The sequence below is a fragment of the Aulonocara stuartgranti genome (genome assembly GCF_965226115.1).
Source record: "Aulonocara stuartgranti genome assembly, chromosome: 16".
Lineage (NCBI taxonomy): Eukaryota > Metazoa > Chordata > Actinopteri > Cichliformes > Cichlidae > Aulonocara > Aulonocara stuartgranti.
The window spans coordinates 10,327,772-10,338,753 of NC_138952.1; the positions used below are offsets into that span (position 1 = coordinate 10,327,772).

Genomic DNA, 10,982 nt, shown 5'->3' on the forward strand with positions numbered 1-10,982 from the left:
TGCCTCACAGCGAGAAGGTTCCTGGTTAAAATCCCTTTTTGGGTTGTTTGCATCGTCTTTCAGTGCCTGCATGGGTTTCCTACAGATATTCTGGCAGTACAAAGAAATGCATGTCAGGTTGAAGTGGCCAGATAAAGTGTGAAGTTTATACAAAAAAAGCTTTGGGTGCTACATAAATGCAAGTACATTGCATTAGGTTTGCAACCTGCAATCTAGCAAAATCTAAAAATAATTATTATCGATCTATTCTGAGTGTACTGAAATTAAACTGAGAGCTAACGAATATTAAAGCAGAACCTTTTCATCTGGCAGTCATGAAAGTATAAAGTTGCCAATTCAGTGGGAAATACACAAACAAGCCCCACAAACACAATGTTTCTTAGGTGTTTTGAATGCACAGACCGGTTTGCAACCAGCCGGTCAGCAACCAGAAAAGTTAACCATTTGTTAATTAGCTAGTTAACTAGTCTATTTACACTATAAATAAATCTATGGTTCATCCTTTGGTATAGATTCTTATTATGAGAAAATTAGTGGCCCAGCTCAAACTGAAAAAAACAGCCACATACCATCTTTTATATCTATACTGTACTCTACGCACAGGATTTAAAGAATATACCATCTTTCAGTTCTTTCTCCAGCTCTATAAAACAGTGTTTATTGTTTAGTCAAATATACTGTAGTAATATGAAAGAGCCAGTGTAAGATTTTTTTTTAATGTTTTTTTGTTTGTTTCACATCCTACACAGCAAATCCAGCATATCCAAATTAACACTGTCAGATTTGATTTCAACACTATTAAAGTGTCTATATGGGTCCACACCAGAGAGTGTTAATTTAACTCTTTTTGGAGAGTTGGTACGTTAACTCTGATTTAGTGTTAAACACCAAATCTGTCTGGAGTTGATAATTTAACACTTGGTGTTAAGAGTTTATATATTAACTCTCAAAGAGTATTTTAGTTTAACTACGTAAGAGTTATCTTCTAATTCATTCTAAAAAGTGGGAATTTTACTGTTCTGAACTTCTAGAAATTTCTTTTGGAAATAAACATTTGCTAAAAAGATGCAATGGTTTTTGAAAAACATTTATTCTGAACTGTGCACCACAATTTCAAAACATTTTCTGAAAGATGTAACAGTATACATGTTCTCACTTTCATTAGAATTTTGTTTATCAAAAGGTCTGACATGGTAAATGCAAATAACAGCATTCTCATCACTTATTTCTTCAATACAATATGCATGTCCTTCATTCATCCCTTTGTGGAACTTCAACGCACTTCTGCTCTCCCCCATATTCCATCTTCACAAGCATATCCTGTGTGGAGATTGAATAAAAATTAGTTGACACTAATTAACGGCCCAAATAATCCAGTAAACAATTGCAGCACAGTAAAAAAAAAAAAAGCAATCCTCTTTGAGCCATTACTTGTGTAAAGTATTTTCCCAAAAGACAAGGACACAGGCAACAGGTAATACTGAACTAAATGTAAAACCTCAACCTTTTTCATTTTTACCTAAACCGTGTGCACAAAACTCTGGAGGGATCTATGCTAACGTAGAATCCAGTCAGGACGTCAGCTATTGCTGTTTGCTCGTTTTTTGTTTTTTTTTATTTTATGGGCGATCGTTTTCAGGCTTCAAGTAGCACCATTATACCAACATTTCACATTCTAGACATTGTTTTAGGTGTATTTGACCAAAAGTTTGACTGAAAATTCACATGCAAGCTTTTTTTCAAGGCTGTGGTATTTGCCCGCAAACAATACCTTTCAGCTAGCTAAAACAGAATATTATGCTATCACCGAGCAACATGGCTAATACCTTTCACACAGCTTTGTCTCAACTCCAAAGAGCCACAGAAGTAAAAGCTCATAATAATAATTGAAACAATCTTTGAAAAAATGACTTACCAAGCATGGCAAACAACTCAAATATGTAGAGCAAAATGTTCTGAAACGGCTTCACTTCAGCTTCGATTGGAGCCGTGCTGGGGGCGGAGTCTGTGAATTTACTCTGTTGGTGTCATAGCCCCTGTAGGAGTTCAGAGTTAAGAGGTCAAGAGTTAATGTTTCCATTGTAACACCTCCAGATTTGACATAGAAACACTCATTTTTAACACTCGATTTTAACTACTATCATTTTACACCTCAGAGTTACATTAAAAAAATGTGACTCTGCTTAGAGTAAAATTAACTCTACTTTTGCAAGGAGACTATTAACACCAAAAAATTTAACACTTTTGAATTTGCTGTGTATATGGGTATTTTGGCCCACGCCCACGGAAAAGAACACACCTGATGCCCATCAAGGCGAACGGCATTTAAGCCAGGAGGTGACTGCTGGTCTTCGCTGGATCGTTGTCTACCACGCGTCAGTGAGAGTCAAGCGACAGCTCAAGATAAGTCAAGTGTCTTTTGTGAATATCGTACTCATTCCTGTTTCCTCATCTACAGACCCCGTGGATAACCTTTCCCGTGTGAATCTGTGTGTCAAGTGTGAAGAAAGGAACTGCAGTCGTGTATGTGGAGAGTTGGAGAGCGAGTGATTCCCCCCCCCCCCTTGGATTTCCCTGGAGCCCCGTCCCTCACATTGTTGTATATAGCACTGCCCGGCACTCTCTGTATGTGAACTCTGTAAATAAATCCTTGTGTTCAGCTGATTCAGGAGTCCCGCGTTTGAGTCCCCTGCATTGAACCTTAACACTTAAGTCTATTAATATGCATAGTCTATATTAAATAAATATGCAGATTTCCACTGTGGATTTTTCCATTTTAACATCAAAATCTACAGGGACTACTTTGCTTTAGGAGCCAGGAGGTTGTTGCTTGACCTAAATGCAACGTTTGTTTAGCGATCAATCCTTTACAGACTGCACCTACTCTTCATTTCTGTGCACAGTGAAAAACGTTTCCGGTAAATGTTATAAACTGCAAAGCAAGTGTGCCAAATTTGTTAATGAAAGTGGAGTGTTTCATCTGGTGAGGGTAATTAAACAATACTAATTAAGCTCCCTACATAAACAGCTAATTACCTTAACTCCAGCCTCTGAGATAAAGCAAAGTTGCCACACCACGAACAGCTGAGGTGAGGTGGAAAGATTAGCCAAGTTTTCTGGTTTGATGCAGCCTGCATATTCCAAACTCAGCAGCCCGGCTGCCTTATAATTAGAGAACATCACAGAGAAGACGCAGCTAAGGCAGATATTTACCTCAAGCAGCTTTTCATTTAGTCGTGTCTGAGCTGCATTCAAATCTTCTCCGAGACTCTTTGTTGCCAAGCAACATGAACCTGAGGTACTTTATGGCATTCTGGTTATAGAGTTTTCCCTTCAGGCTTTGACAATTCATATCTGAGATATACACTGACATGTCTATCTTTTGACCTCAACAAAGTCAATCTTCAAAATTAGAATCCTGCTCGAGATGTGCCTCTGCTAGTGTGGCACGACTAAGAGGGATTTGCTGGGATTCTCATATGGAATGTAATTTTTTCCTTTATTCCCTTTAACAAGATATATAGGAAGAAGGAAAGGGGATATGAAATTATGTTCGACAGAAGGTGAGAGCCAATGAAACCAGAGTAGGAAAATATATCAAAACATTCCTACTTGTTGTATCCAGTAAACACTCCTAAAGAGAAAAAAGAAAAAAAGATTCTGATGTGCTGAACATCTTGTTGCTTTCTGCTGGCATAAGGTTTGCCGCTAAACTTTAACTTTGAGAGTGTGGCAGTGTGCCGAGCTGACATGGATGAGGTTAAATTGTGTGACTGTCTTCACAGAGAATTGTGCTGAAAAGTGACAGTTTGGCCAACACTCACTCTCGCTCTCGCAGGGTGAAAGATGAACCAGTGCGGGCCTCTCACGTCGTTGGAAGCTGTCCAGATTAATTAGGAGACATCTGAGATTACAGAAAGCTGAGTTTGGCAGCCAGCTTCTCTTTCCCCCTCGTCTGACAGGGATGCCATCGTGAGTAGATATCTGTCTGGGGATCGCAGGGAGCAGGCGGACTGCATGATTTATCAGGGAAAATTTTTGCAGCCTACCTGCTGAATTTGTAAACAACATTGATCATTTTGACTTAGCTTTTACAAATGGCAGCGGTTTCCAAAAATGACAGATCGTTACAATAAAGGTGCAGGAGCAGGAGGTTGCTAATATGTACTATGGCCTGGAGATAAACTCATATAGATTCTGAACAGCATCATTGATTTCCCATGCATCAAGAGGACCAAAACAGTTAGATGAACAATACAGAACCTTACAATGGAGAAATACTGGGGAACAAAGTGTTGAAAAAGACATACTGGAACAAACCACAGCCACTGGGACAAAGACAGCACATAAACCTTTTGTGATTAAATAGAAACAGCTTCACTCTTTGTGGTTTATAGCACCGGCTTCATGACAAGCGTCTAGCCCACTGTGCTTCTGCTGAATTCTCTTCTCTGCATATCAACTCCTTCATCTTTGAATGTGGCATTTTAATGCTGCATGGTGTTGAAGCACAAACTCATAACACAGTGTGCAAAGACATAAAGGCTGATATTTTTGGTGTCTCTTTTGTGCTTCAGTGAGATTATTTGCTGAAGAAATACATTTTTTTCAGGTTTTGATTCGGCATAGAAAACGTGAATAGACTTGGACACAGTCATATGGAATAGAATGGAATAAAAAGGAATAAATAGACCCTTTTTAAGTACAGTGTGCCTACCCTTTAACAAAGCTGTAGAGCCTGAGAAGTAGAGCAATGCTGTTTCCCTTGCATGCAACCAAATGAATTGTAATTGCCTGGGGACCTGAAAATCAAACTCGAGGGTGCAGACAGAAAGGAAAAGCTCATTCAGTGCTCTGATCAGCAGTGATGACTGGCAGGTCATTGTTAACATTCAGAAAACAAACAACTCTTGCATAAAGAGCCTCAGTGCTCAGACGGGCCAACAAACACTGAGATGGGAGACACCAGGGACCAATGATATCACCGTGTAGGAGCAGTTAGCAGCAGATTTAAGATCAATTTAACGCTCTGGTTTGATGCTACAAAACAGAGAATGATCATATTAAAACTGTAGTAGTGTGTGGAAGTAGGTCATATCGTGGTAGAAGGATTAATTCATGGTTTGTCAGTTTCCCATTTGCTTTGTTCACCTTTTTTGCTATTTAGATCTTATATCATGCAATATCCCGATGGACGCAGTGGGTCTGTCCCAAATTCCAAAATGACAAACGGGCACAGTCACATGGAAAAAATCCCCAAAAACAAGTTTTCCAGTATTCTTGGAATAACCTGCCAAGTATCTTGTCAAATGTGTTTTTCTCTGTTCGCTGCACTTTGGATGTAGTGACCTAATGAACTATTAATGAGAGGATTCTTAAAGCATTTGTACTGGTTCTCCGTGTTTCCTGTTTTATTTTGAAGGGGTCTTGTGTTCTTTGTTCGTTGTATTTAGTTTCACTTCCCCTGTCCTGTTGCTAGGTTCATGTCAGTCAGCTGTTTCCCCATGTGTTCCCACTTCCCCTGATCACTCCTGTGTGTATTTAAGTCCTCTGTTTTCTGTATGTCATCGTCAGGTTGTCTGTTATCTCCACTTTAGTCACAGCCATAGTGTGGCTTAGTGGTTTGTCATAGAAATAGTGTTTTCACAGTGTTTCTTAGTTTATTTAGTCGTTCATGTTTAAACTTGTGCCATCATAAGATAAGATAAGACAAGACAGTGGTTCCCAAACTTTTTTTGCTAGGCCCCCCTTTGTTTTAAAAAGGGGGGCACAAACACATCCTCCAACCACACACACACCCATATTTTGCTCCATTGCGTTTTTTTTCACACCTCAAACATTTAGTAAACAATTAAGCAAATACAAGTAATCTGCAATAAATTACAGGTAGTAAGAAAATAAACTACTAACTCTTTTACGCTACGTCCACACCTACACGGGTATTTTTGAAAACGCAGCAGTTTCGTCCACACGTAAACGGCGTTTCGAATCCCCGAAAACTGAGATTTTTTAAAACTCCTTTTTTGCGTTTACTTGTGGACGAGGAATACAGAGTTCGTCACGCAACGTCAAAGGTATGTGCCTTTTTTCACGTCATGCTGTGCGCCACGTTATTGTTTACATGAGATGAGTTGCAGAATGGCAGATAGAGACAAAATACTGTTTCTGTTAATCTTACTATCTTCAGATTTTAAACGCTTACATACACACACGCAGTTACTGTCCTCTCCATTTAGAAAGGCAGAGGTGTCACGGTGTGATTATTTTACATGTAGTTTTCTTTCCTGTGTAATAATATTCAACATTGCTATCAATACATTTTTCAAAAAATGCTTGTCTGTGCAAAATGGGTTTAAAAACATAAACAGCTGTGGGATACCGTTTGTCCGTGATTTAGACAGGGGAACAAATCGTGGCAGGATCAGCCTGATATTATTTGTATCCCGCTGTAACTTTACTGTATAAAGAGCTAACATCTCCAAAATGTCAGGAGTAGTTAGTCATTACAACAAATGTTTGTGAACTAAAAATCAAGAATGTGGGATACTGTTTGTCCGTGATTTGGAGAGCCCAGCGTGTGCTCCCGACGCAGGGAAAACCAATTCTGGAGGGGAGACCTACCTTGGCACTTGTGCAGGTGAAACCAAAGGGAAGATATGCTTCACCATATTTTCTAGTCTTTGGCTTAGAATGAAGTTGGTTTGGAAACATATTCAGCTATGCTTCATCTCCTGCTTTGCGTTTGTGTGGGAGCCCCGTGCTAGCAGTGTCCAAGCATTTTTTCCCCCTTTTCATACCTGGCTTTTGCCTGTATGACAGGAAACATTGTATGACTGGACCTGTGGCTCTTTTGCCTTTTTTAACTTAGATGATACTCTGACTGAATGTTATTTGGCTTTTTTGCTTTTTCAAGCAGCGGCTTCCAGGGATGGAGATATTGGTCAGTCAGCAGCTTAATTTGTGTTGTAGTCCATTTCTCCATCCATCTAATAGATTTGATCACAGAGACTCCATTGACTTTTCCTTTTTCTTTTCAGTTCCTAGCTAAAATGTTATATGTGTGCCACTTTCAGACTCTTAACAGGCCAATCAATTACATTTAAGCCAAAACACTGCTGACATTAAAGGCGTCGATTTACCTCTCCATTTTCTGCAATGCTTTCACACAAATAAAGAGAAATATTTTATCTTGAAGGAACTTTTTTTTTCCTGAGCACTGCATCTTCCTACCTCTTCTGGAAATTGTTTAAACACGTCACATTTGTTTCACTTAGCAAGGTGTTGTGTATGCGGTGCACATTTGGCAAAGGTAATGAGGCTCACTATGTTTGAGTTCATTTAGCTGCACTGGAGTTTCTACATAAATTTTAGATGTGACTGAAAAGTTACATGGACCAGAAGGAGTCCCCGGTTGCCAGATATTTATAAGTGCTGGAAAAGAAAAGCAAAGAAAAAAAAACCCAACAGAAACAAAAGAGTCATTTTTAAGAATCATCCATCAGTGAGTCTGCAGTGCTTCATTCTGCCTACAGTGAGTTCATCCTCTAACTCCAAGTCCCACAGCAGCTCTTTTCAGCTACCTTCCTTCTATTCAGACAAGCAAGTATAGCTCTCTCTGTCGCTCTCTCTCTCTGTTAGTGCAGAGACAAATGGCTCCTGTAAATTACCTAAACACACACTGCCAATAATGGCAGTGTAAGCATTGCAAGAATGATTCACTGTGAGCTAAATCAATCTACACAACGCTGTTAGTGTGGAAAACTTTCCTGCAGTAAGCAGCATAATTTCTGAAATCTATTGTTCCCTCAGTGCTTGTCATTCACTCCTGGATTTGACACACAGCAGCAGCACTAAGAGGCAAAAACATATCACAATCTAGTAATTTTTGTATTTCAATTTGCAAATCTACATATCCTGTGTTCAGATTTCTAGCAGTTACGTTCCACTAAATGTCAACAAATATTTTGTCTTGCATAAAAAGCAACATAAAAACTATAATTTAGTTGTCAGAAGCAGATACTGTAATTAAAGAATGCTATAAAAAAGGAAAAATCAAGCATCCCCTGCCTAACAAAATGTAGCATGCTATTTTATTTGCGTGTATTAAACTGTAATTTATAGGATACCGAGTCACAAAATGAACGATGGTGAACGGTAAAGGTAAAGCCATGAAAAAAAAGGGAAGGTTCTCTCATTACATCTCAGGATGTCCTCTGGAGTCGTTTCAACAGGAACCTCCTTCACACTCTCATCTTCTCCGAGATAAATTGGCTGCCAGCCAGCTGGTCTGGATCATTCTGGCCTAAATGAAGAGTGAGACAGAATAGACGGCCTTGTAAATTTGTTCCCAATATCCTGCCTCACAGTGCTCCCCGACCTGCCCACTTCAATCCTCAACGCGATCAAGAGAATCTCAATCCATGCAGAAAGGAGAGGAGCTATTAAAGCGATGTCCTGTCCCGACGTCCAGCTTTAATTATTAGCATATAAAAATTAAAATCCTCATATCTTGTACCAGTGATGTCAGGTAAGAGTCATTTATTAGATGCGAGAGAGTGACTTTATTATACAGCAAACGTTCATGCGTGGTTTACTACACAGTCGCATACCTGTCACTTTTCCATTTCATTCAAATAAATGCTGCTGGGGCTCCTCCAACACCGTGTCTTCATTGCTTTACGCTCCTTTAGGAGACTTTATGGGGGTTTAGCAAATAGTGGCAGTGCCCAGACAGCGTTTAGAGCAGAAGAAATGAGTGCTATTTCACCACCAACAGCTGTTATAAATGCTGACAATGTAATTTAAAGGCTTGTGTAACCTTTGACAAACCAGTTTGGTAAGACAACATCTTCCCCAATAGCTTTGCTGACATTAGGGGGAAAAAAACTATCTGCATTTACCTTGATTTGTGTAAAGCCATTTTTTGGACAAACTGCCTGTACCAAAAGATTAATGAGCTAATGCAAGCTGTTCTCTTGTCCTCTCAGTGAATAAAGCAAGTAAATAATCATGAATGTGGGGGTCATTATGTTCTTAGCGTCTTCAGTCCCATAGACGCTGAGTTAAATGAGAGAATTTTATCTCAATTGCAGCTGATAAACATGAAGCTATTTGGGGAAACAGGAAAAAATACCTAAATGAATCAAAACAGAAAACCGTCTGGGATTACAGCAAGCATCAGCGCCATTTACAGTAGCCGCTTAGGGTTTGTTGATGTTTCCAGAGGAGTTGTGTAATGCTTCATCATCATGTGTTGTAAAGCTTGTCTGCTTTTATACCTTAGAAGGATTTCCCCTCACTGCCTTCATTGTCCAAGTGACAGATGTGATCTGCAGGACGAGTAATCTAAAAATGAAGATCAACAATTGCGTTTTGTTTTCATGTGCCCGCTAAGTGATATCTCATTATATAAAATGAAAACCATTTTCCCGTCATCGTTAATACAACCCAGCCAACAATATACCTCAATATTTTAGTTTATCATCCTAATTGCGCGTTAGTGTGATGAAAAGGAAATAGGAATTAAAATAGTCTGTTAACATCTGATTTGAATGCTCTTTGTTTCATAAGCTATTCAATAATCTAATTCAGCCTAATTTACATGATTACTTTTGCATGGCTTTCATCTTCCCAGCCAAAATTCAAATACAAAGAAACTCTTCCTTTGCATTTCCATTTTTAAACAGGCTTGTCAATCAAACTGTGTAGGCGGGGATGGTAAGAGACTCAGCGTTCAGTTCTTCTTTAAGCTGGTTAACTGAGCCTGGTAAGTAAGTGTTTTGATGCTGGATGCCAAAAAAAACCCGAAAGATCAGCCTGAGGGGAAAATACAAAATTAAAAAGACGAGAACAGAGAGTAACAAGCGGTGTTAATTTTGGGATTTAAGGGTTTTTCTGCAACAAAGATGAAAAGACAAAATCTCTCATCACTGTTGTTTAGTCAGCGTATTTAGCCACAGCTTAAGTCCTCTCATAATTCACTGCACATTCACTAAACACACTGTACAGTTTGATGAACTAATCCTGCCGAGTGAAACAATTCAAAGACGAAACGAGAACTAAATCAGAAATTCACACTTCAACAATATGCTGTTATTTTGCAACAGTCAATGGCAAAAGAAAGAGTTTGATAATACAGTGCAGGGCATTGTGGGCTTGAGACAGTTGGTTACAGCTAACAGCTCGAAGGCTCTTGCTTCAAATCGCCCGTTCTGCGTGGACTTTGCATGTTGTTCATGCGCCTGCAGAGGTTTCCACTGGGGGCTCTGGCTTCCTCGCACAGCTCAGAGACATGCGATGTAGCTTCATTGATAATTCAAAAATGGAGATCAGTGTTCATGCAAGTTAGATAAAGTGCTTAAGTGCTGTATGAGTATGTGTGAAAAAGGCTTGTAGCGGTAAAGTGACTTGACTGGCCAGTCAGACTAGATAAAATGCTATGCAAATCAAAGTCCATCCCAGGTGATAAAGCAGCTATTATCTGTGATGTTATCTGCTTTCCGAAACGACTTTGCTATGTGAAAAATTGCAGCCAGTGTTGCTAGGAGATGTAGAACATCTGGCAATTTAAGCTAATGGTAATCACAGGAGGGCAATATGTTCCCTGAGCTCAGATTTATATGCTGAATTTTTCAGCATTTGGGGTTAGCGCTCCGACATTGGCGCTCACAGGTTTCCTCCATGAATCACTTCTGGTTTTAAAGAAGTGAGTTTCATTTAGCGCTGCGTTCGTCCTTCATGAATTTCTATCAATACAACTTAATGATAAAAACATTATTAATTTTTCAGAAAAGCAATGAATTAAAATGATTTCCTAATAATGCAAAAATGAACTCATTGTCATTCTCATAAACCAGCTGTAGACCGCAGGAGAGAGCTGTAGCTCGCAGAGAAGAATATTTTGATGCAGGTAGCATCGAGCCTGAGATCATCTCTTGTTAAAACCCACTTGTACTCTGATCTTTTATGCTAAAGGCTAATTT

At 39.2% G+C, this 10,982-nt stretch overlaps 1 long non-coding RNA gene across 1 annotated transcript; it reads right to left on the bottom strand.

Annotated features, from left to right (window-relative positions):
- Window positions 1–1,071: 1,071 nt before the first annotated feature.
- Window positions 1,072–2,204, bottom strand: LOC309690365. Its single transcript, XR_014271722.1, has 2 exons — window positions 1,916–2,204; window positions 1,072–1,320 (listed from the first exon to the last, which is right to left on the bottom strand). It is a non-coding gene; the product is annotated as an uncharacterized lncRNA (long non-coding RNA).
- Between the last annotated feature and the right edge of the window lie 8,778 nt (window positions 2,205–10,982).